Below are 27738 nucleotides of genomic sequence, written 5' to 3' on the forward strand. Positions count from 1 at the left end.
AGCTGTTGCTTGTAATAACTTTATGCATTAGTTAACAACCTGATATTGTAAAATGTTTATATATTGTTCACGTCACCCACAATGTCTAATTTGTGACATAATTATTTGTGTATTCGGCTATTGCATTCTCAATTTTCTAATGTTTGTGAGGGAAACCTGCAGATTTCTTTAACTGATAACCCTGTTCTAAAAAAAAAAAAAAAAAAGTTTTTGTTTTTTAAAGGTACATTTTGGGCACCATAAATTTAATTGGAATAAAGTTATAGTACCAAGAGCTTTCTGGTTCCTGCTTACCTTCACGGGCTTAAACAGTTAACAAATGATTGAACCCCAATGTATTCAGCCCTGTGCTGGTTAGCTCTGCCCCCCATTGCAGTCTGAGGCTTCATACAGGGGTTATGCTAATAGGCTCTCAGACTATCAGTATCTCCAAATTCATAAAACACAGTGAGAACATACATATTTTTCTCACACAGTTTTGTGAAGCTCTGCCCCTTTCTGAGAATTCATGTTTGAAGTCTTGGATTGCAACACAGTTTGTGAGGCAGAGCTGACCAGTGCTGGACTTAAGACTTTAAGGTTAAACCATTTGAAGGTTAGCCAGTGCCAGGGACCTCCTCACACCATACCTTCAGATGAAATTGTTACAGTGCCCAGAGAGTTCCTTTTAAATACATCAATCCCCACATACAAAGGTACTTCCTCCCAGGCATGTGCAACAGGGTGGAGTGACAGTGGAACATGCTTGTTAGGAGAGTGGGACTGAGAGACTAGCGGAGAAATAGCAGAAAATAGATTGAAAACACGATTGTAGAAAGATGCCGGTAACAAAAACCCTTGGATAAAGGAGAGAATCTTTTTTATTTTTTTTTAGTTTCTCCCTCTGCCAAAAATGTGGGAAGAGATTGGAGGGATATGTGGTATACGTGAGGGGGTGGGAAAGTGGAATTTTGTCTAGGACAGTAAAATTCCCCGTACCAACCCTGAGAAACATGAACATGGTGGCTTTGGTAGAACCTCTGTTACATTTCGTATGGTGTCATTTTGTGGTGGTGGAGTGAATGGTGTGGATTAGAGGTTATTGTACTTTAAAGCAAAATATCTTCTTTGTTGGTTGGATTTGTTTGCACTTCAGAACTTTTTGTGTATATGTAGCTTGCAATTAACCCAATATGGAACCACCCTAAACCCAAACTGGCACGAGCAGTATCGCAAGCTATTTTTACGACCTTTATTGCTTTCAATTCCCCAACAGCTTTGAGGTTCATTGGTGCTACGTTGATCATGTCAGGTTTTTAAAATCCCAGCTTTCCTTGCAGGTCACGGTAACTGCTACAAATCTACCCTATGGCTTTCAGATATTTTACACTAACACACACATAGACAGCCATGTGTATTCACAGGGGGATTTCTCCTTCTCATTGTTGACAAAATACATTTTGCGAAAAACATTGGGTAAAGTTTTCTGTAATGGAATGTTTATTTCTGCTGATTCTTAGTAAAGTGCACAGCAGTGTATAAACACAGATTTTGACGGGAACTAAAAGCAAATTACCACGCTTCCTATCCCAAAAAGTACACATTAATGTATTTCTTTTATAAAATCCCTTCTACTGTACTGGTCTCTACCACTCCTGCTGGAAAACTATCCTGCATATCTGTCACTGCTCCTCCCCTACCCTCACCCCCTTGCTTTTAGAGCGGTTTGAATAAAAACAACCCATAAAGGATTCTCAGACAACTATTTGGGATGAAAAAGAGACTTTGGTTTAAGGGCAATCTTTTTATTAATGTTTTGTGCTGTTGATCCAATAATGTCCTAAAATGGATGCAATAAGATTTTTCTTAACATAAGAAACTGAGGCAAACCTACCTCCATCTCTCTCTACCTATCATTGTTGTCCAGTCCGGGCAAATTTGCAAACGAAAATGCATACGTATAGTTTCCACATTTTGAGTATGGTTTCTTTGGCTGCTGTAGAGATAAGGGATGTGGAATTTTTATGGCTTGATGCTCAGGACATGTATTACCAGGCATACAGTTTTTTTCGGTCTTTGTCCCTGCTGTGGGCAAGCGACAGGGCTTGGGAGTACAAGATCTAGACCTCCGGCAGTTATAGATAAGTGATGCATCTAGTATGTACTCAGACTCACTGAGTGCCAAACTGCAAGGGAGCTATTTCACAGTGCTCCTCCCAGTGGTCCAGACCCAATTTGACCACCAAGAAATATAGCTAAGCTAAGAGAGCAAGAGGGCAGCAAAATAGAATACCACACAGCCAGCACACCCTGTCATTAAACCTAGCCACCACCACGCACTATGGGGAGGACAGAGGGCGAGAAAAATAGCCTGTTATGGTATAGATGGATAACTTTACCAGATCAGCTATTGTTCCCTCAGTTTTTCCATTTGGATTAAATTTTGGGTAAATTCTGAGTTTAGCAATGTCCAGATCTAAATAAGGTTTACCAAACTTTCAAATTTGAGATCTTGTGTCAGGACACGTAGATTGAGCTACCAGTTTAGTGTCTTGGGCAAGTAGATTTTTTTTTTATTTCCGCACCCCTAGAGATTTAGAGTTCTTGTTAAACCACTCCAAAGATTTGATTACAAAAACACTTGGGTCAGCAACCACAGACTTATGGCACAATAACCACTTCAATCAGCTGTAGTGATTATGGTGCTCTCCTTTACATCTAATGTAACTATAAAAAAAAAATCCTCTTTTCCAAACATTAAGAGCAGTAACATACTTATGAGCACTAAACTGTTTGTAAAATCTGTGGCCAACAGAAATTGGGTTTTTGTCCATAATGTATTGTTTGAGTAAGGAATGTTTGTCATGACCTTTCACAAACTCTTTATTTAGGCTGGTTGTAAACTCAGAAATCATTTTCTGGGACTCCTGTGATATTAGGAATGCATCAATATATAACCCCTTGGGTAAATTAGACTTCAACATACTTCCTGGATCACTTAACCCCTTCCAGGCATAGAAAGTTTACAGCCTAAATATTCAAACTATGCTCCGGTTACACATTTTCTGTGCACATGTAGCCATGAGCATGATGTTAGCTGTTTTCGTATTGTTCATTTTTCACCCCCATGCTGGTACTTGGAAACCTGTGACCATATGGTTTTACAACCTAGTAGGACAGGATATTTTATGTTTGAATTACTCTTTGATGACAGGCCACACCTTGTCTTCCTGGAGGTCTTAATTATTTCTTTTATGACCTATTTAACCCACTAAAGATCAGTGATAGTCTGTGTGGTACTTAAAGGGACACTCCATACCCCAAAAACATTTTAGCTTGCTTGGTGGTTTTGTTTTGTTTTTGTTCATTTTTTGTTTTACAAAAAGATTTCAATAGAAATTGACCCTTTTATAAATTAACCTCATTGCACCCCCTGGTCGTCAGACACCCGGTCCTGTTACTTCTTGGTTGGTAAGCTCAGTGGAGCTAAACTTAAGAGGCAGCAATTGCCCAGAGCACCTGCCTTGCAAGGTTTCATTTGTGGTAGATCTACTAAACAGTAGATTTTTTTTATTTGGGCAGTGGCGTGTCCCATTTAAACATGACATGGTGTCCTGACCTTTTAACAGCAGTGCTCCATAGAATTATTGATACTAAATAAGCATTATATTTAGGGATGCACCAAAATTTTCAGCCAAAAATGGGCCTATCTCATTTCGGCCGAAAACTGGTCAAATTTGCCACAAAAACACTATGGGACGGGGAAGGGGGGGGGAGAGAGAAAACTATGGGACGCGGATGGGGAGGGAGAGAGAACACTATGGGATGGGGAAGGGGGGAGAGAGAAAACTATGGGACGCGGATGGGGAGGGAGAGAGAACACTATGGGATGGGGAAGGGGGGGAGAGAGAAAACTATGGGATGGGGAGGGAGAGAGAACACTATGGGACGCGGATGGGGAGGGAGAGAGAACACTATGGGACGCGGATGGGGAGGGAGAGAGAACACTATGGGACGCGGATGGGGAGGGAGAGAGAACACTATGGGACGCGGATGGGGAGGGAGAGAGAACACTATGGGACGCGGATGGGGAGGGAGAGAGAACACTATGGGACGCGGATGGGGAGGGAGAGAGAACACTATGGGACGCGGATGGGGAGGGAGAGAGAACACTATGGGACGTGGATGGGGAGGGAGAGAGAACACTATGGGACGGGGAAGGGGGGAGAGAGAACACTATGGGACGGGGAAGGGGGGAGAGAGCACTATGGGACGGGGAGGGAGAGAGAACACTATGGGATGGGGAGGGAGAGAGAACACTATGGGATGGGGAGGGAGAGAGAACACTATGGGATGGGGAGGGAGAGAGAACACTATGGGATGGGGAGGGAGAGAGAACACTATGGGATGGGGAGGGAGAGAGAACACTATGGGATGGGGAGGGAGAGAGAACACTATGGGATGGGGAGGGAGAGAGAACACTATGGGATGGGGAGGGAGAGAGAACACTATGGGACGTGGATGGGGAGGGAGAGAGAACACTATGGGACGTGGATGGGGAGGGAGAGAGAACACTATGGGACGTGGATGGGGAGGGAGAGAGAACACTATGGGGAGGGGGGAGAGAGAACACTATGGGACGGGGAAGGGGGGGAGAGAGAACACTATGGGACGGGGAATGGGGGGAGAGAGAACACTATGGGACGGGGAATGGGGGGGAGAGAGAGAACACTATGGGACGGGGAATGGGGGGGAGAGAGAGAACACTATGGGACGGGGAAGGGGGGGAGAGAGAACACTATGGGACGGGGAAGGGGGGGAGAGAGAACTCTATGGCACGGGGAAGGGGGGGAGAGAGAACTCTATGGGACGGGGAAGGGGGGGAGAGAGAACTCTGGGACGGTAAAGGGGGGAGAGAACAATGGGAAGGGGGGGAGAGAGAACAATGGGACGCGGATGGGGGGGAGAGAACACTATGGGACGCGGATGGGGGGAGAGAACACTATGGGACGGGGAAGAGGGGGGAGAGAACACTCTGGGAAGGGGGGGGAGTGAGAAAACTATGGGACGCGGATGGAGGGGTAGAGAGAACACAAAAAAAAGAGGGGAGAGGAACACTTGGGAGGGGGGGAGGGGCACGAAGGTACAGGGAAGGGAAAAGGAACACTGGGGCAAGGGGGACCACTAAAAGAGAAGGGAAGTTTTTCATATTGGATTCATTAAATTCATTAAAACGTCTAATAAAATATGAAAATTATTGAAAATAACTAATTTAATGTCATTTTCGGTTTCGGTTTTCAAACAAGGGCATCCTGAATTTTCGGTTTCGGACCAGAATTTTCATTTCGGTGCATTCCTATTCCACAATAACTTATTAACTATGCCGAGCTTGATTGTTGTGACTGCATTGACTGTCACTGTTCTTAAAGTGACACTGTCAATTATGGGTGACATTGCCACTTCTGTGATTCCTTGGAAGGAGCGGTTGAATGTAGATATGCATGCCCTCTCTCCTTGCAGATACCATGTTGACTCAGACTTCAGAAGATGTTGCCAGCAACTCGTGTCTCCAGTGTAGTCTTAAGCATGCACGAGAGTACAACTGGGACAGGGAGGTGTCTGTTGAAGATCATGTTAGCCCTGGATCTAAGATAGATGATGATCTTGCAGTCAGGTGCCATTTGCAAGAAGATGTTCATTCCCTTCTGCTGTCTCTCAACACCTGAAAGGAAAAAGCAGGATGCGTGGCAGAAGTTGCTTCTAGCTCTGTTCTTATGACAGAAATCTGCTCTTACAAGAGACAAAACAATCTTTACTTTCTTGTGTATATATGTATCTATGTGTGTGCATGTGTTTCCTCTATATGCGTGTTTCCTTTAACTGTCCACCACCATTACCAGTCCTCTGTCGCTATAGATGTAAGATAAAGTGGGAAAGTTCATCTTTTGTCACTCATAGTAGTGGAAAACCCTAAACTGAAACCACAAGTGCCATTTTCTCAGTATGTGTTTTCGGTATCCTGACCAGGTCTATTTTAGGAATGGACATTTGCTTTGTGCAATGCTTCTGGCCTCCTGTGACTCACTCTTCGTTTTGCTTCCAATGCATCCATGTTGCAGCAGGTCTGAGCTATGCAGTGTGAGTCAGGAGCACTGGCATGACTCTTCTCAGAGACCTTTACATCCGCTGTATTAACTCCAGTAATACAGCGTGTGATTTGCTCTCACTGTTGTATGCAATGATGCAGATACAATAATATCATCCATTCAATGATTCGCATAATGAAAACAAACAAAAGCCTTTTTGTATATCCAGCTCTTTAAATAACATTTACATTTTTTCAAATATTTTCATTGTATCCAAGCACCATAACTGTTACAGCCCATTGTAGTGGTTATGATGCCTGGACTGCACTGTCACACTCCCACAAACTGATTAAGAATGCTTTGACCCAGTCACCACTGCTACATTCTCTGCAGCTGGCAAGCCTGGCAGTGTAGGGCAGCATGGTGGAGCTAACCGAGCTCCTGGCTCCAGAGGAGGCTGTAATTGGTACCAGATGGACCAAACGTGAGTTGGGAAACTGTTCTTAAACATGGAAGCGCAATAGGGCCTTTATGACACTGTAGAGTTGGTGTGGCGGCTACACACAAATATAAAAGTTACATAATGACTTCTATTTTATCTGATATCCAAGGAGTCTGCTTTTTAATAGGGTGAAAATATTCTAAGCACTGACAAAAATATCTCCACTTTGTGTTATTTTAACTCAGTGCTTAACAAATTTGTTTGGAATCTAGGAGCCAGCTAAAAAAGTTAGGGGACAGTTGTTTTTAAGGGACACTGTAGTCACCAGAACCTCTACAGTTTAATGTAGTTGTTCTGGTCCCTATAGCTTAATTTCGTTGTGTCTATTCATACAAGTCTCTTCCTATAGTATTATCAGCCTCTATATAGCGCCAACATATTACACAAAGGCTTGACACACTTGCTTTGAATCTATGAGCCAGCTAAAAGAAGTTAGGAGCCAGGATTTGTCTAATCTTCCAAAGCTTTATTTTTAACCCCCCAAAAAAAACAACCATTGTTAAAGGGACACCATAGTCATCAGGACGACTACAGATTCATGTAGTGCTTCTGGTGTCTATAATCTGTCCCCGCAGGCTTTTCAATGGAAACATTGCCTTTACAGAGAAAAGGCAGTGTTTACATTGCTGCCTAGTGATACATCTAGTTGCAGTCACTCAGACAGCCACTCAAGTGCTTACTTTCTCAGTGCAGCACTGTGTGCAGTTCCAACATTCATCGTCACCACGCTCTGCATGGAGGCGCTGAGTTTTCACCATGGAGATACATTGATGATATGCTGATTGGCGCCGCATTTTGCATTCATGCCCAATAGCTTCCCAATACTTTCCTATAGGAAAGCATTGGATTGGTTGAGATAATCAAGCTTGTTGATCTCAGCCACAGATGTGGGGCGGGACGACCGGCTCGGCGTTGGGGAAAAAGGTGTTTAAAAACACCATTACCATGTGATCTGAGGGGGCTGGTCACTATAACATATACTGTCAGACACACACACACCATGTGGTAGAGAGGAGGCGGGTGACCAGCTGCATGTACTGCAGGCTGGTGGTCAGGGAGCTGTGATCTCCCTGTTCTGCTCCCTCGCTCGCTGAATAGTAGTGCTGGGCCGGAGTGATATCCTTTTCCTTCCCAAGCATCACTAAGTGATGGGAGCAGAGCAGGTAGATCAGAGCTCCCTCGTTGCCCGCCTCTGAGGGAATGGGCACACAAATTCCAGGCTCCCTGGGATTTGTTTTATCCATGTATTACACAGCATTTATTCGCACAACATGAATATGAATATTGCAATTTATGAGGATTTAACGTAAGTGGGTGTGTGTTATATAATTTCCTAGTTTACCAATATTGTCTCTAGCTATATTGATATGGCTTAGTCGCAAGTAGGCATGCCAGCATGGCACAAAATCTTTTAGTGTGTGAGGGAGGTCTAGTATTGTCCTGTAGTATTGTCCTGTAGTATTGTCCTGTAGTATTGTCCTGTAGTATTGTCCTGTAGTATTGTCCTGTAGTATTGTCCTGTAGTATTGTCCTGTAGTATTGTCCTGTAGTATTGTCCTGTAGTATTGTCCTGTAGTATTGTCCTGTAGTATTGTCCTCCTATGTGAGGTTTCCTGCACTTTTACTTCCAGGCAATATATAATCCCACAAGGTCCACCACTCTACTTAGAGTATTAATTAGCTCATACCCCAAGGATCTGGTACTAATTTTGTACCAGTTGATAGCCCCAGCCTCTAGTTGGGATTACTGCTGATCACTTCTGGTGCTGTCATTTTTCTTGTTGGAGAGGTGCTAATTTGTTTGCAGCTTGCTGGATAAACGTTAATTGGTAGAATGGTTTATAAGATCTCTAGCAACTCTGTGTGTTTATCCTCAAAGTTGGTAATATTATCCCTTTATCAGGTGGTTAAATTAACTTTATTTCAGAATAGTAGTTATAGTACTCTGGTTTATGGGTGAGGTTCTCTTCAAGGAAACATGCATCTCTTTTGAAACTATTTTTTTTAAATCAATTTTTACTGTTTCTGTGCTGATAAATGACCTGTTAAACTGATCTACATCTTTTAAAACAGAGCAGCGAGAATGTATTGCTTATTTGCAAGTTATTCACGATTTTAGATTCTAATGGAGAACCTGACTGTCGTACGATTCTGGCAACCGTCTAGTGATCATCCTGATGTCAGACATCCCTCGTGCTGAAAGAGGAGCTGTCCGTTCCCAATATTGCTAATACAATAAATGTGTATTTGTGAGGTGTGAAAAATAAAATTAAACCTACAAATCAACACTTCTATGTCCTGCATCTGGCGCCTCCATCTTAGCTCCCGGTCAGTCGTTATTATGAGCGCTATACTTTGCACCAGGCAGTCAGCATACAGGAAAGAGGAGAAATGAAACATGTTCCTATTTCTTCTCGTAATTTGCAATATTTGCCCTGGTTGTGCCTTGTTTGTAATGGATTATGGTTTCCTTCACTAAAACATTGGTCAAAACAAAGCATGGCATTAAAAAAGGGAACGTGAATTATAGGTACAAATATTTAATATGCACACGGTGCTAAAAACGTGACTGAAAAGTTACATTTTAGGTCAGTGTAGTGGGGTGCAAACACACTCGGCACTCACTTGTATGGATTGATGTGTACTGGACAAATCGGCTGACAATGTAAAAAGAGGGGAGTTAAACTGAAGGTTTGCAAAGGTTTCTTACTGAGCTGCATTGGGAAGTCTGCGTTGAACAGCCAAAGAAAGTCTGGGGGAAGGAGAGAGGCTTGTAAAGGCTGCAGACAAGACATCTGCAGTTTTTGCAAGCTGTTTTTAGATATATCCCCCAATGGGAAAAAAAATGCATAATTAAATTGCATGCATGTCTTCGCTTAGGGTATGTCTACTAAGTAGTGCGGTTGAGAGCTGAAAAGCCTTTTAAATTGTGTTGGTGCTCAGAGTGTTCAAACTCCGCCAAATAACTTGGTCTGCATAGTAGACATAGACAAAGGATTATTAAAAAAAAAAGTGTGTGTGTGTGTGTGTATATATATATATATATATATATATATATATATATATATATATATATATATATATTATGAGGAATTTGGCATTCCATCCATACAGCATGGTTTTGTATGAGACATGTACCGGTAATTACTAAAGAACACTCATTCACTTTGCAATACATTGATTTGTCTAATATATTGGAAATGATGAGCCTTCTGAAGATTAAATAGATCTGTTCTGCTTGTGGCCCTCGTAGATTTGTGCATTCATTATTAGACACTCTTTTTTTTTTTTTTTTTACAGCATTAACATCATATTTGAGTGGGTGATTTTAATTGGTGTTTCTCTCTCTCTCTCTCTTTTTTTTTTTTTTTTTTTAAATAGTATACCGTAATTCTAATAATCTCAGTATTGAGATCAGTTCCTCTCCAAAGGCAAAATGTGTCAGAATCCTGGTTTATTTATTTTTAGTTTTATGCATTGCAAATGTACTGGCCATGACTCCTAGCAATTAGACTGTGGTTTAGGATGTATATTTCCCTTTCATTTCGTGGTTACAGCCTCAAGATATGCATACATTGACAGAATAGTATTTTATTTTGCCTTGGCAAAAGGCTGAATTACAGATTTAAGATTGGTCTATTATAGCCGTTTTTCTTTTATTACTGTTAAGAAAGGAGGATTTAATAAGCCCATATAGTCCTTGAGGGCAGGTGCATGTATGAAAGGAAGAAGAATCTGTCTTTAAAAAAAAAAAAAAAAAAAGAACGTGACTTAAATATAATCCTGTACATTTTTGATTAGTAACTATATGATCATGTCTATTTACCATACATTGTGCATCTGTAGCTTATAGGTTTGTTTTCCAGAATCTATTTGGAATAGAACACAGTGCGTAGTTTTGTTACATTGCGGTCCCTGTGCAACCAAAAAAAAATGTGTTCTCAGAATGGAGATTCTGGCCCAAAATCTCAGCAAAAATAACACATACATAGTGATGACTTTTTTAGTGCTGTTTAGGTAATCATTAGACAGGTGGAAAATGTTCTTTCATAAATTAATCGATTCATCCCAATCAAAATCCTTTTAATCCACACCCGAATAAATCGATCCGTCTGGGAAATAAATGGACAAATCAAATGACTTTGGTGTTGATTAAAAGGCTTTTGAGTTAGACAAATCGATTCATTTATGGGCAAGACATAATTTTGCACGTCTAATAATTTATTCTTGGATTCCTCCTCAACACAAACAATTGCTTGCTGCTCTGTAATTTATGAAGCCAGAATGAGTTTTGAAACATAACTGGGTGATATTTACATTTTGGAGACTGGTGATACTTGCTACACATACTGTACATTGGTATACTGTATGTGCAGACACAACGGTTATTATCAATAATTGTCCTATCGATAATAGCCAGTATTCTGTATCCAGGATTATATCACTTTGTGGTCATGACACATTTTAGGAAATTGTCCGTCTTCAAAGGAATGCTAGATGGAATCTCTACCCTGCTTATCTCTTTGTCTCTGTGGGTATCGTTTTTAAACGGTGTCATGCAGATACAGACTACAGACTATATTCATCGAGAGCATGAATTAACAGCAGATTAGAGGATCAGGGAATTTCGAGCTAAGTGAAGAGCCAGACAGGGTAGACCTAATTAATCTACAGCTCCAGTTGACACCATTGCAGACATACTATGCAGGAGATACTGTAGATAACCAGGAAAAATTACACATCAAAACACTATGTATGTCAGTCATTGTCTAGTAAACCATAAATATGTATGGAGCAGAGTGTTTAATATACCGTATATACTCGAGTATAAGCCGACCCAAATATAAGCCGAGGCCCCTAATTTTATCCCAAAAAACTGGGAAAACTTATTGACTCGAGTATAAGACTAGGGTGGGAAATGCAGCAGCTACTGGTAAATTTCTAAATAAAATTAGATCCTAAAAAAAATATATTAATTGAATATTTATTTACAGTGTGTGTATAATGAATGCAGTGTGTGCGTATGTGTGTGTGTATGAGTGCAGCGTGTGTGTATGAGTGCAGTGTGTGTGTGTGCATGAATGCAGTGTTTGTGTGCATGAATGCAGTGTGTGAATGCAGTGTGTGCAGGGCCGGTGCAAGGATATTTGCCGCCGTAGGCAAAACATTTTTTGCCGCCCCCTCCCCCCCCCATATGTCCTGACTTCCCCTCCTCCTCCCTCAGTGGTCCTTACCTCCCCACCCCCCGTGTTCCTTCACTCCCCCCCCAGTGGTCCTGACTCACCCCTCCCCTAGTGGTCCTTACCCTCCCCTAGTGGTCCTTACTTCCCCCTCCCCTCCCATAGTGGTCCTTATCCCACCCCCTCCCTCTCATAGTGGTCCTTATCCCCCTTCTCCCTCCCATAGTGTTCCTTATCCCCCCCATTCCTCCCATAGTGGTCCATATACCCCCCCCCCTCCCTCCCATAATGGTCCTTATACCCCCCCTCCCTCCCATAGTGGTCCTTATCCCACCCCCTCCCATAGTGGTCCTTATACCCCCCCTCCCTCCCATAGTGGTCCTTATACCCCCCTCCCTCCAATAGTGGTCCTTATCCCCCCCTCCCTCCCATAGTGGTCCTTATCCCCCCCTCCCTCCCATAGTGGTCCTTATCCCCCCTCCCTCCCATAGTGGTCCTTATACCCCCCTCCCTCCCATAGTGGTCCTTATACCCCTTTTTTTTATTATTAATTTTTTTTTTATTATTTTATTTCTTTTTATTTATATATTTTTTTTTTCGTCCCCCCTCCCTGCTTGATATATGGCAGGGAGGGGGGCTCTCCTTTCCTGGTGGTGCAGTGGCAGTTCAGTGGGGGGGAGAGGGGGGCTGTCAGAGCTGTACTTACCTTTCCTGCAGCTCCTGTCAGCTCTCTCCTCCTCTGCGCCGTCCGTTCTGCTCTTCTGTCAGCTCACAGTGTAAGTCTCGCGAGAGCCGCGGCTCTCGCGAGACTTACACTGGGAGCTGACCGAGGTGCTGAACGGACGGCGCGGAGGAGGAGAGAGCTGACAGGAGCTGCAGGAAAGGTAAGTACAGCTCTGACAGCCCCCCTCTCCCCCCAGTCTGTATTATGGCAAAGCAAATTGCCATAATACAGACTCTGACTCGAGTATAAGCCCAGTTGGGGTTTTTCAGCCCAAAAAATGGGCTGAAAAACTCGGCTTATACTCGAGTATATACGGTACTTTACAGTACTGCTTAGCACTCAAGGAAACAAATCCTAATCTTTTGCACCCTCACTGTACCCTGCTTTGTCTTGAAAGTTAAAGCGGCATTTTCACCATCTGAGATCTTTACTGCTGGGTGTCTCGTGGCTGTGGGATGTAGGGAAAATAAGCTCTATACTAGTCAAGAGAAAGCTGTAAACAAAACGGATAAAATGTGTATCTTGTAATACCTTTTTTATTGGACCAACATAATTTCTTAATCACAAACTTTCTGGTGAACCTCCCTTTCTCAAGTCTAAAGCGACTAATACGGCTACAATCTCTACTTGAACAGTAAAGAGAAATATATATATATATAAATATATTTCCAATAGGGGTGCATCAGAAAATAGGAAGCTTGTACTGACTGCCTATGTAGTGTTAATGGGCTTCCACTAAAATGTAAGCAAAAGGTTTGTTATAATTTTCAGTTCTAAAAGTACAACATTTTGAAATTGAATATTTTAGTCGTTTAAAACCATCTGGCCTGTATCCCAGTATTAGTATCATTGGTCACACGCCCTCCTGACCTACCACACACAATTCCTTGAAAGTCTTGCTTAGAAAAGGGCCATTCCACCCCCATAACAACTTCTTAATTAATTGATTCATTCAGACGTTGTCCCTCCCACCTGGCACCTGGCCGTTTCCTCTCCTATGTTCTTTATAGTGTTTGCCACATTGATGCGGAAGGTTTCCTCGGTCACTGGCTACTCTTTCATCCCATCACTGGCCACTCATTGTGTATAACTGTACACACTATTGCTTGCTATATGCAGCCAGTGATAGGCTGGCCTTCCAGCTAATCATCTCAGCTAATGAGTTCCTTTCAAAGACGATTGTAATTGATATAATGCAGAAATAGGGAATACCACTTGAATGATATCTGTAGATCAGTAATTCTCATCCTGAAAACGGATTATTTACCATTGGTCATAGCCAGGGGTCTCCTGTAACCCTAACCACTAGAGTTTGCTGTAATATTTTATAAACCTAAGATGGTCCTTTAAAAAATGTGTTGGCCTTTGTGGCTGGGCCAGGCCTGTTTAGAGCTAGACCTGTTTTATGTACGGTATTTTCTTTTCTCTGTGAAGTGTGTATCCATGTAGTTCAATCCAAACTAATCACGGTGTCTTGGGCTTGCCTGGTGCTGCTGATCGCGCAGCTATGTACCAATGAAGGAATTAAAAATATAGTCGGATATTACACAAGTCGCTGATTTTGGCTGATGTAGTTCGGTTTGCTTTTGCAGTTATTTTCCCCTTGGATTCCAATGTGCATAACACAATCACTAAAATTTAATAATATGGGGCAGTTATTGGCTCTTGTACCAAACATCCAGTTGTGCTGTTACTTTAATTGTTAATCAATCATTTTGTGAGGGGTAACATTTAAGTTGGTTGATGCAGTATTGGGGTCCCATGTGTCACGACATAAAGAATGCATAGAGAATATCCACTGCAGGATTTAATCCCTAATGTAAACTTCCCTTAACCTAATCATGTGATTTCATGGGTCTGCTATTTGGGAATCACCTCTAATTACCGTACTTCACTGGTGAAAGCTGCTGTAGAAGTTGTTTATTTTGGCATTGTGTTCAATTACAACTCTATTTTTATGCTGTCGTACAATAAACTGTCTGGGTTCCTTGCCAGTAACCAATACCACAATGACTTTGCCTTTCAAATTTGGGAGGAGATAAGCACCAATTTAGCTGTCCTCTCCTAAAATATATACATATGTCACATCTGTCACCAGCAGGGACACCGACAGGTTGATGTTACATGATGTATGGCATTTAAGCATCTATAATTAAAAGGGCAATATTACGACATAATGACCATGACATGTAGATGTGTTTTAATGGCATGTAGTTGGGCATAAATGTAATAGAAATCTGTATATATTGATATATATATATATACACACACACACACAAAAAAAAATATATACTAAAAGCTTTGCAATTATTCAATCTGTGGAGGTCAGCTTCAGACTGGGATCTGGAGAATTTCACTCTAAGATCGAGGGTTAAAGCAATATTGGGCAGGGTTACCAATTTTTTTTTATTTATTTTTTTTATTTTCTTTAGAGGAAAAACAATAATTTTACTCCCACCTCTCACACTTATGTAGAGTACTCCTAATTATTATTATTATTATTATTTATTTTTTTTTAAATCAGGTGATCGAAAAACAAATCCGTACTAATGCCATGATTCTTGGCTTAAGGCTGAATTTAAACACAAATGTTGACGTCCGTTTCCTTTTAATGAGTTCCTTTGGAAGGGCATTGAACATTTGATCAGACGATGTTTCCTTTATAGCTGGATACTGCAAATCCCAGTCTCGAGAGACAGACTGACTTATGTAATATAGAAATATATAAATCCTTCACAAATCCACTTTTTTTACCAGCACCATCTGTTTTCCTCTGTTCACAATGAATAGTATGTGATATACTAGTTTACATATTGACTTACTAAAGTTTAATGTTTATTACTTTCTAGTAGCACTAAAATAAGAAAAAAATAAAAAATGTATGTGTGCATATATTTAAATTAATAACTGAAAAGGTTGTTTGTAACAATACCCCCCCAACATTCTAAGTGTACAAAGAGGGACACTGTAATTTTAGGGGTGTGAGAGGGTGTGTGGCCATGGGCGGGCCTGTTCTGAGACATTTTAGGTGACCTACTAATAGCAATTTATACAATGTATCTTATTTACACAGACTGATTTCTAAACCCATTTATTGTAGCGAAAAAAACACTAACCTGGGAGTAGTATTGCTATGGAGCTCTGTTATACACTCTGACACACCAACAATATGGAGCTCCTAGAAAAGAGGGACATTATTGATAGAAAGGAGGGACAGAGGGATTAGGGACACTATAGGCACCCAGACCACTTCAGCTCATTGAAGTTGTCTGGGTTCACTGTCCAAGTCCCTTAACCCTGCAAAGGTAATTGCCTTTCAGGGTTAACTCCACCTTTAGTAGCTGTCTACTATGCGGCCACTATAGGGACGTCTGGGAGGTTAGATGACTTTTGGTCACCTAACTGATGCTGGACATCCTCACGCTATGCATGAGGGCATTCAGCGCCACCCAAAACCTGATAGGAGAGCATTGTATAATGTCACAGAGCATCATGTCACCAGAGCAACTACAGCTTAATGTATAGTATACCGCTTAATGTTGTTCTGGTGTGTAAAGTCCATTCCTACAGGCTTTATTATGTTTCAGAGACCCCTTCAACCCCCCCCCCCCCCCTCCCAAAAAAATGTGCCATAGCATAAACCTTTCAATTAGAGGATATTGTTTTCTTTTATGTCAAATTTAATTTTTTTGCTATATATACACTAATTTCTAGAAATGGTAAACAGATTGTAGTACTTAGGAGCAGGTGTAGAGTTTGTGTAGAGTTGGTGTTTGTATATAATTTTAATACAGGGATGTGTTTGTAATGTTTGCATTTGCGTGCATAGGTGTGTTAAGATGTAGTGTTGGATTTTAAATGCGTGTGTACATTTGTGTGTAGTATTGGTGTTTGAGTGTTGTATATAATTTTGGAGTCAGAGTTCAGGAGTGTCTTTGTACGTCATGTTTGTGTTTGCAGGAGTGTGTTGTGTTGGTTTTTGATTGCTGGGATGTCTGTACATGTACTGCCACATACTTACAATTATACATACATGTTAACACACAGACATGTACACAGTCATATACACACTGACACAGATGCACACAATTTGACACACCAATACACACACTGGCAGAGGCACACTGACACACAGATACACACACTGAAAGATACACTGATACATACACACACTGGCACACAGATACACACTGTCATGAGCGTGGGCTATTGGCCCAGCTGAGACAGTGGGGAGAGTGTGGAAGTGACAGGGGTAATGACACCAGACCCTTGGTTACCTGTTGCTAGTCCCAGCAACCACTCAATTAACCCCTGCAATCCCTTCTACACTAACCCCCTAGTACATACTTTACTGCCACCACCAAGACTTTTAAACCCGGGCGTCTTAGGTTACCCCACACACAGGAGAATTATAGAATCACAGTTCTACTTTTACTGATCAAACACATATAATTAACCCTTTTTGGTAACGTGTTTACCTGAGCTTTCCTCTGGAGAGTGAAGCTCATAGAGAACAGAGACACAAGCTGATTAAGTAAACATTTAATCGGACAAAAAATATTCACATTGCTGAGTACAAAATACAGAAATAAATGACATACAGATAAACTGCAAAACAGTACATAAAATAAAATAGGAGAAAACACAAGAAATTCCTTACATGTATTTACCCCATATAGAATTCTTGTGGAAGTCTTAGATGGTATAGGTCTCCTAGAAGTTGCTGACCAAAGAAAAAATTAACTCCCTGGATAGTCCAGCACCCTCATTATATACCTAAACTAGTTGTTTCTCAGTGGGCAGACCTCGGGGGGGACAATTCCTTGTGTCCAGCTCTGGTGATGGCTATCTAGATGTTTTATGGTCTAGGCCTGGTGCAAGATCAAAGACCACAATAAATGTCATCCCAAGGTTTACAAAAAAAACAACTCTTAACATATGTCAACACACACCAACTCATGCTTTTGGCATGACACACACTGTAAGATACAGATACCTTGGGATACATACACACACTGGCACACATATACACAAACTGACAAATACACATACCTTGGGACACACACACACACAGGCACACATATACACAAACTGACAAATACACATACCTTGGGAGACACACACACACACACACACACACACACACACACACACTGGCACAATGATACACCCATTGAGACACACACATGCACAGACACACACTGACAGATACAATCCCCTACATATACACATGCTGGCATGCACACAGATACGCACAGTGACGCATACACACACACCCTGACCCACAGATACACACACTGACACACTCGGATACACTCACACAGATACACATACTGACAGATGCACACACCTTGGCACATCTATACACACACACTGGCACAATGATTCACACATTGGCACATACACACTGGCAGTTACACACTGACACACACACTACCAGATACACTGGCACACAGTTACACACTAGCAAATTCACACACTGACATACACACAGACCCATAGATACACACAGACACATAGATATACACAAACTGTGACACATACACACACCTTAACACACAGATACACAAACTGGCACGGGTACACAGACACACACACACTTTTATATTTGCAGTCACCCTCCTTGCCTTTTTTCTTCAGGAGGGTGACTTCCTTCAGTGCTGCTGGCTGAGGCAGGTTTGCCAGATTGGCGGTCTCTCTCTCTCTCTCTCTCTCTCTCTCTCTCTCTCTCTCTCTCTCTCTCTCTCTCCTCCCCCCCCAATACTTCAAGGGGCCTGGTTGTGGTCTTAGACTGCCACGGTGCCTGACCAGACCCATGTTTAGAGATACCCATTAGGTGACCTGAAATGCTTGGGCCACCCGATGGGCAGATTGCTCTCTTCAGCAGAATACCTATTGGGAAACGCTGGCCTAGGGACACCTCCAGTGGCAATCACTCAGATGACTAATAGGTGTGCTTCCTGGGTCAGTGCTGCACTGTTGTTCAGCATCTCCACACTCTGCATGGAAATGCTGAACATTCCTCGAAGAGATGCAATAATTCAATGCATTTCTACAAATCAGGTTTATTGTCAAAATGTACAGACTTTCAGCTGTTTGCAATGAACAATTCAAACAAAAGCAATTAAAATAGAGCAACGCAATGAATGCTTCATGTGGTTTCCCCAAATTCAATTGTGAAATTTGTCACAAAAACCTGACTGTTGAATTTCTGATATTTAGTAAAAGATGTTTGAGAGATGTTTATTGTATGTTAGGATATTGAGGCATACCCATGTGCTACTGCTGTGTATGGGGAGACATTGGCAGGTAAACACCGTGCATTTTCCATGCATCTCTGGTTTTGCCCCCCACTTCACTTCTTCAATCTGTGTTGCTTTATTGTACATGTTTTCCTGGGGCTGTAAGAATGCAGTGTTTATAGTGGTTCGGCATGACTATGAGAACAGCCGTGATGCAATTCTTGGCAGGAAGTGGAAACCAGACATTAATAAAGGCTGAATGTGTGTTTGTGGGAGTTTGTCCAGTAACAACCTATTTGACCTTTCACTGGTAGATATAATTACGTCTTCAACGATTCCTGTTTTTCTAGCTTTCACCTAATCAGTACAGTGAGATTGTGAAAAGGTAAGCGAGTACTGGATGATCATATTACTGACTTGGTATTCTAACAATCCAGTTTTCCTTATTTGACCTTCAGTATCCTTCATCATAATGCAATGTGTAACCTGTTAAACCACTGACCTTGGCAGGAAGACAAACGCAAGCTGGGAAATGCACTAATCCTTTATTTCCCAGAGACCACTCTCACAGAGTTTTCTGATCCATAGGTTTTCATTCATAGTGAGAGAAAAAACCTCCCTCCCAAGCCATTATGTTTTCTTATTTACATATGTAATGAATATCATCCACTTTGTCCATGTGAACACCACTAACACTGTCTCTTTAAGGGTTGAACGTGACCCCTTATAACTTTTGTGTATCAGATTGTTGTATAGATTACTGAATAGAACATTATTTTATTTATTTTTTATGAAGATGGTCAAATTAGCTGTCCTTTCGCTCAACCCCCTTTGTATAACTCAGGTGTTGATTGAACTCAGGCTGACTTTAGTCATAGTCACACAGTACAGGACATAGAATTTGATTAGCATTATTTTAGTGCCACTAGCAAAATAAACTATTGATTTCCCAAAGTGCCTCTATTTACACCACTATCGTTTTAGAAACCAAACGAGTTTATAAAAAATAACAGTGCATTTCATAGCCCAATGTTTTAGATGCATTTATAATACTGTAAACAAAAACAGGTCTTCAGATACCAGTTTGTGCTTCTATCTAGATGCCTTACCACCAGTTATACGGTTTTGGACCTATATATGTTGAGTGGGTTATTAACAAATCTGTGGATATTTACAGTCACAGGACATTAGCTGGGTTAATCTGTACCTGGCAGCTTTGAGTGGATTACACAGTATCCTCTCACTGTGTACAGAGAGGGAAAATGAGTGTATTTCCAGAGTTTACAGGACAATAATGGCCCTTGCTTCATGCACCAAGAGATGGCAACAACAGGTTTTCGGAGACTGGTGGGGTGACTGATAGCCACTTACATCCGTTTCCACCGGGCAAACACAATGTATAAATGAATCAGATGTTTAGATGTCTAGTGTACGCATTTTGCAGTTCCATGTTTTGTAGAATCCCCTAGTTATTTAGAACATAAAATTTATTGTTCCAAATGTATATGTGCACATAATATTTACGTATGAAGGATGAAAATATGTATGCGCATAGCTTTTGTAGGTCCATGTTCAAGGTTCTATTTAGATTGTTTATTTTTGGAAATGCCTTCTAGGCATAGAGTCAGTGATTTTCTTTTCCTCTCCTTGCAGCTGTTTCAACCCTTCTATTTCTTGTTATAATTTGCTCTCCTTATCCTGCTGTTAAACTGTTTATTCAGAGATGCAATGTGCAATTTTTAAACTATAATTTGCACATTCTTCCCATTATTGGAAGTTGTTTGTTAAACTTTTTTTTTGCTAAAGCCATGGAGGGCCAGAGTTAGTTTGAACAGATAAACAGTCTGCGAGTGTTATGGCAACATTTTGCATCTGGCAACACAAAATGTTGACCTTTGTTTAACTAAGAAAATTACAGTGATGTTACATTTCTGGGGTTTAAAGGACCACTATAGGCACCCAGACCACTTCAGCTTAATGAAGTGGTCTGGGTGCCAGGTCCATCTAGGGTTAACCCTGCAGTTGTAAACATAGCAGTTTCAGAGAAACTGCTATGTTTACAATAGTGTTAATCCAGCCTCTAGTGGCTGTCTCACTGACAGCCGCTAGAGGTGCTTCTGCGCTTCTCACTGTGATTTTCACAGTAAGAAGACGTCATCGTCCATAGGAAAGCACATTCAGGCGATGACGACCGAAAGAGGAGGAAAGTCCCTGGCGCTGGAGAAAGGTGAGTGTTTAACCACCTTCTTCCCCCTTCAGCCCAGCGGGAAGGGGACCCTGAGGGTGGGTCCTTTAACCCCTTAAGGACCAAACTTCTGGAATAAAAGGGAATCATGACGTGTCAGGCACGTCATGTGTCCTTAAGGGGTTAAGGATGAAATTGTGGACCTTTAAGGATGAATTGCTAATTTCATGTGTGCTCACTAGCTTACGGTTAGGCCATTCCTTAACCTCCTAAAATACATTTCTTGTTTTCCAAAAGACGAGACAGGGGGGGACAGGGGGACGAGACAGGGGGGGATATGCTAGAAACATTTAAATACATAAAGGGGAATCAACGCAGTAAAGGAGGAGACTATATTTAAAAGAAGAAAAACTACCACAACAAGAGGACAAGAGGGAAAAAGGTTTAGCAATAATATCAGGAAGTATTACTTTACTGAGAGGGTAGTGGATGCATGGAATAGCCTCCCAGCTGAAGTGGTAGAGGTTAACGCAGTAAAGGAGTTTAAGCATGCGTGGGATAGGCATAAGGCTATCCTAACTATAAGATAAGGGACTAAAAAAATTGGGCAGACTAGATGGGCCGAATGGTTCTTATCTGCCGTCACATTCTATGTTTATATGTAACTCATACCCTCTGATGAGCTGCATTGACAAAACGCTCGTGAAGTTTCTCTCTAATACTTGTTCTACCATGACACGTCTGGGACCTGTATCTACTAACATTGGGAACACCAGTATACAGCTTCCCTTTTGTTAATCAGCTTCACACCTCCCAAACTATTATCTAACAATATTATGTGACTAGACTGTGATTTTTAGGGTCTACTATTATAGTGGGCTGCCTTCAAAGGCACAGTAGGAGTATTCGATTTAGTACCAGTTTTAGACCTAATCCCTATTAATAGATCTCCTGGTGTTACCCATGTTTAGCATTTTCTTTTGCCGTTCATCACAGTATTCTTGCAACCACCTTACCATTTAAGGCTACAATATATAATTATTGCTATACATTTATGTTACAATCTTGGGCAGCAGTGTATCTTTCTAGCCTTTCCCATTACTGGTAAATAACTGTTTGTTAGTGTTGTACTGCCTGTTTTTATTCACTTTGTACCCTTGATGATAAGTTAGCAATCCTTCATTTAGCCATTATACCCCCCAAAATAATCGCCAAATGTGATTTATTGTCAAATGATTTTTGCTGACATTTGAGTACACTCGTTTTGTACCACTTATGCTTCATTGGAGTAACACTTTTTTAGACAGCCCACCTTATGACATTTTCTTTTAAAATGCACCATTTAGGTGTCAGTTCACAAGTGTGATTTCTATGTATGTTTTTTTTTTTCCCTCAAAGAAACTCTTTAAAAGTGTTGTTTTTTTAATGTATATTTGAATAATCCATTGTTCCTCTCTTCTCCTTTCATTAACTCCCACTGTAATACTCTTTGTTTTTCTCTTTTGTGGCTATAAATTTGACAGGGGTCATCCCCCAGTTTGGAATGTTCTTTTTTTTTTTTTTTTTTTTTTTTTTTATTTCAAATTAAAGTCAAGTATGTCTTCATTTTTTCTGTTTTGGCCTAAGATATGAAATCCCTTTAAATTCTTTACAATGCACACGTTAAGGACTTACCCTGCTTGTATGGGTCATCCAGATGTAATGTAAAGGAGCATACGCAGGTACAGCAGGAAATGCTGTTTTAGGCCGTGTGACCTTTACTTTCTCAATGGATAATCGACTTATCTAAAACCCTGTAGCCTGTATCAATAGAAGAAATCTCTATATTGAATCCAGCCTACTTGCATACCTACACATTTTACTAAGTGAACAGTGCCGTGCAGCATCCTTCTGAAATGGATCTTTATTATGTCTATAGACGTGCAAATGATAGGGGAAGACTTCATTTCAGCCCGCAGACTAAGCGTCAACAATAAATGAAAAGATGTGTTGATGCATTGGCCTTTTCTGTTTGTGTACTTAGTACGGCATACTTCCGTAAACTGCATGTCCCGTGATTCTCATACAGGCAGGGGAGAAAACTCCAAATTTATAGAAGCTGTGCCTACCGGTCTCGTATGTTTGTAAGGTTTTGCATGTTTAGTACATATAAGAAGTGCACTGTTATTCAATATTGTCGTTTAGTAAGCTTGTATGTGTTGAATAGAGGACATTTGTTGCTGTCTGTCTTGATTACACCTCTGTACTTTAAATAGTTGGCTTTTGTATCCATGAACTTTTTTTATTGCAGAATAGAATTGCTTGAGCTATAACCGCTATTGTCTACTCTCATATTTTAAATACTGTCTGAACTTGTGTTGTAGAGCAATATATTGTTTCCACGCACAATCTCACATAATGTGTGTAGCTAAATTCGGTGTATTCATATTGCAGCAAATGGAAAGCTTAAACTGTGTCCCTCGGGATATAGATTGTTACATAACACATTGTTTTATAATTATGTACATTTTGTTTGCTACTGTCTCAAAAAGTCAGTTTGAAACAATATTCACAGCACATAATTATTGTCATGTAACCAAACTATAATTACCACTTGAAGATCTAATATAACAATTTCCACACCCTGGTGATATTTGCTTAAAAAAATAATGTTTTAGAGAATGTGATGTCACTGCCAGTCAGAATTTGATTTGCTGACTGTCTCCCGTCTTTCCACTGTGGAGGTTGTTTGAACTCTATTTGTTGTGTTCAAAATTCCCAAGGGGCAAAACCCCCGTTTTTAAACGTATACCTGATGGTGCAGATAGGTCGGCATCAATGTAACCCGGTGTTACCTTGTACCACAACCCACCAGTCTTTGTCAGACTTGTTCAAGCTAAGTGATCACTCATTTTCTCTGTACTGGGATAAATTACTTAACTTTCAGATTTTAAAAAGAAAAAAGCGGCATTATTAAAGCAGATGTGTCACCTCACCGTTGAATCTCATAATCCTAATGAAATACATTTGACCGTGTTGGAATTTTTGAGTTTTATTGCAATTTCAACAAAGTCAGATGCTATCCTAAGACAAAGTAGGGATTACTTTCTCTTATGGTAAAGCCTGAGGCTGGCAAAACATTAGAAATGGTGAAGCTTCTTCCTTCAAGTGCTTTCAGATCATTAGCAAAGGTGATGGGAATCAGGCTGCTTCTCGCAAGTTAGGCTTGCAGGGTCTTCTATTTCTATTAGTCAGCTGCTAGTGGATAAAAACAACTGGAAATGGATAAAGAAGATGGTGGCCCCCATGGAGGGACCCCCACAAGCAAATTCACTTCACCTTGGACCTCCACATCCCAAGTAGAGATATCACCTCAGGGGATCTTTGCGTAGAAAATGACCTTTGATAAAGTGTACTAAATTAGACAAAGTTTACAAAATATTGATTGTTTAGACAAAAACAAATCCCTCCAGAATAGCACCCAGTGCCAGCTAATTTCACTATGAAAAATGTCACAAGGAAATGTGTCTGTATTTATGATCTTGGCAAAGTGTTGTGTTTTGTGAGAGGGCCAGAGTGTGGAAGAAATACGCAAAATGAATGATTAATCAGAGCCGCGTGACAGCATGCTTACTGGGAATGCTCACATACGGGAAGTAAAAGTAGGACAGATTGATGCGGGACCTTCAAGAGAATCAAAACTAATAAAAAAAGGAATAATTAGAGTTTAAATTTAAGATATATATTAAAATGTTATTTTAAATGTTGGTTATATACACCCCCCACTTCCCAGTTGATAGGGTAAGTGTCTATAAGGGAGTGAACCAAAACAATGTTCATTCCTCCTCTCTCTAAGTTAATATTGATATCAAGATACATTTCTTTCATTTTAATTGTGATCCTGCATTTATACAATAGGGTTTAAAATCCTAAATTGTGATAGAAAATGGTAACGGACTAGAAAGGTATGCCTTTTAATATCTAATGTACAGCATATAAGAGCTGGGCATGCTGTAGAATAAAATACACTGCTCAAAAAAATAAAGGGAAAACTAAAATAAAACATCACAGATCTGAATGAATTAAATATTCTTCAGAAATACTTTGTTCTTTACATAGTTGAATGTGCTGACAACAAAATCACATAAATAAAAAAATGGAAATCAAATTTTTCAACCCATGGAGGTCTGGATTTGGAGTCACACTCAAAATGAAAGTGGAAAAACACACTACAGGCTGATCCAACTTTGATGTAATGTCCTTAAAACAAGTCAAAATGAGGCTTAGTAGTGTGTGTGGCCTCCACGTGCCTGTATGACCTTCCTACAACGCCTGTACATGCTCCTGATGAGGTGGCGGATGGTCTCCTGAGGGATCTCCTCCCAGACCTGGACTAAAGCATCTGCCAACTCCTGGACAGTCTGTGGTGCAACGTGATGTTGGTGGATGAAGCGAGACATAATGTCCCAGATGTGCTCAATTGGATTCAGGTCTGAGGAACGGGCGGGCCAGTCCATAGCATCAATGCCTTCGTCTTGCAGGTACTGCTGACACACTCCAGCCACGTGAGGTCTAGCATTGTCTTGCATTAGGAGGAACCCAGGGCCAACCGCACCAGCATATGGTCTCACAAGGGGTCTAAGGATATCATCTCAGTACCTAATGGCAGTCAGGCTACCTCTGGCGAGCACATGGAGGGTTGTGCGGCCCCCCAAAGAAATGCCACCCCACACCATTACTGACCCACTGCCAAACCGGTCATGCTGGAGGATGTTGCAGGCAGCAGAACGTCCTCCACGGCGTCTCCAGACTGTCACGTCTGTCACATGTGCTCAGTGTGAACCTGCTTTCATCTGTGAAGAGCACAGGGCGCCAGTGGTGAATTTGCCAATCTTGGTGTTCTCTGCACGGTGTTGGGCTGTAAGCACAACCCCCACCTGTGGACGTCGGGCCCTCATACCACCCTCATGGAGTCTGTTTCTGACCGTTTGAGCAGACAAATGCACATTTGTGGCCTGCTGGAGGTCATTTTGCAGGGCTCTGGCAGTGCTCCTCCTGTTCCTCCTTGCACAAAGGCGGAGGTAGCGGTCCTGCTGCTGGGTTGTTGCCCTCCTACAGCCTCCTCCACGTCTCCTGATGTACTGGCCTGTCTCCTGGTAGCGCCTCCATGCTCTGGACACTATGCTGACAGGCACAGCAAACCTTGCCACAGCTCGCATTGATGTGCCATCCTGGATGAGCTGCACTACCTGAGCCACTTGTGTGGGTTGTAGACTCCGTCTCATGCTACCACTAGAGTGAAAGCACCGCCAGCATTCAAAAGTGACCAAAACATCAGCCAGGAAGCATAGGAACTGAGAAGTGGTTTGTGGTCACCACCTGCAGAACCACTCCTTTATTGGGGGTGTCTTGGTGATTGCCTATAATTTCCACCTGTTGTCTATCCCATTTGCACAACATGTGAAATTGATTGTCATTCAGTGTTGCTTCCTAAGTGGACAGTTTGATTTCACAGAAGTGTGATTGACTTGGAGTTACATTGTGTTGTTTTAGTGTTCCCTTTATTTTTTTCGTGAAGTGTATATAGTTATATCACTCTTTATCTATAAAACTCCATCTTGGTCCACAGCAGTCTGAAGCAAGGAGAGGGTAAAAGTGGGATAACTGTGTTGAAACTACTCTAGAATGCCTAAAATACAAGTTTTTGCCAGGGCCTGGTAAAATATATTCAGGCATTTGCTGCACACCTTTTGTGCTCCACCTGTGCACAGCCCGGTGAAGTGACTTAGCACTAACAATCTTCCCCAAATTACTGTTACGGCTGTTTATACATCATCTCTTTCACAGCATCCGCACAATCCCATATCCCTGAATGGAGCAGTAAATGAGTGTTTAGTGCCATAACATCCATATACTTCAGTTACTGTAAGGGTATATTGACAGTATACATAGATACTATGATTATTAAAGTGACCTGAACAAAGTGCTGACAGAGGCCAGTGATTGGGGACCGTTACTCGGCTGTGGGATGGAGAGGCTCTATATTGTAAGTTGGAGTGGATGTACTTATTGCAGATAACCACTAAAGAATGTTAAATTCCCCCTCCGAAGATTAAGAACACATGAGATATTTCACATCTGGAGGCCGTCACCAATAGACTGCAATTAGCCGCATGTTATATTTCGACAGTCTGTATGGTAATGATTTATTTTAAAACATGCCAGTCAGCCTATCCGTTTGTCACCAGAGACCCTCATACTGGCTCTCGCCCACACGGCTAAAAGTAGTGTATTAGAAATGCACATAACTAAACAATATCTGTATACAATAATGTTCTCATGTGAAATGCACTTTGTGTGTTTGGAGAGAGTTTAATGTGTTTTCAGACAGCATCAACCAGCTTGACAGGTTTAATTAAAAATGTTGTAATACTGCGAAAACCAAACATTTACCCTATCTCATATGCCTATAGGGATTGCTTTTTGCACGGCTAAAGGAATATGACTATATGGTCACATTGGACACATTATGACAAAGGTTGTGTTATAATTTGTGTTTGGGTTTTAGAATTTGCTTGTTTTGAATTTTGAACAGTCATTCTATGGTCTGTCCTTTATTCGTATTCATGTATAACTATATTGATAGATTTTATTGAATTAATGTGTTCTGTCTTTGTGTTCAGTTTTTGGAGATTACCAAAATACATTTCTAATGTAATGTAGACCCGTTTTAGTGTATGTGCGGCAACATTAGTCTATCAATTGCCAGGTGGGAATCACAATTTCAATTCTGACAAAATATATATTATTTATTATTATTACTGGCTTTTATAAAGCACCAACAAATTCCGCAGCGCTGAA

The 27738-nt window shown here is 41.1% G+C and overlaps 1 protein-coding gene across 1 annotated transcript in view; it reads left to right on the plus strand.

Annotated features, from left to right (window-relative positions):
• Positions 1-27738, plus strand: part of EXTL3 (exostosin like glycosyltransferase 3) — a 74331-nt gene that overhangs the window by 10540 nt on the left and 36053 nt on the right. The window lies entirely within an intron of this gene.

This window comes from Pelobates fuscus, chromosome 2 (genome assembly GCF_036172605.1).
Source record: "Pelobates fuscus isolate aPelFus1 chromosome 2, aPelFus1.pri, whole genome shotgun sequence".
NCBI lineage: Eukaryota > Metazoa > Chordata > Amphibia > Anura > Pelobatidae > Pelobates > Pelobates fuscus.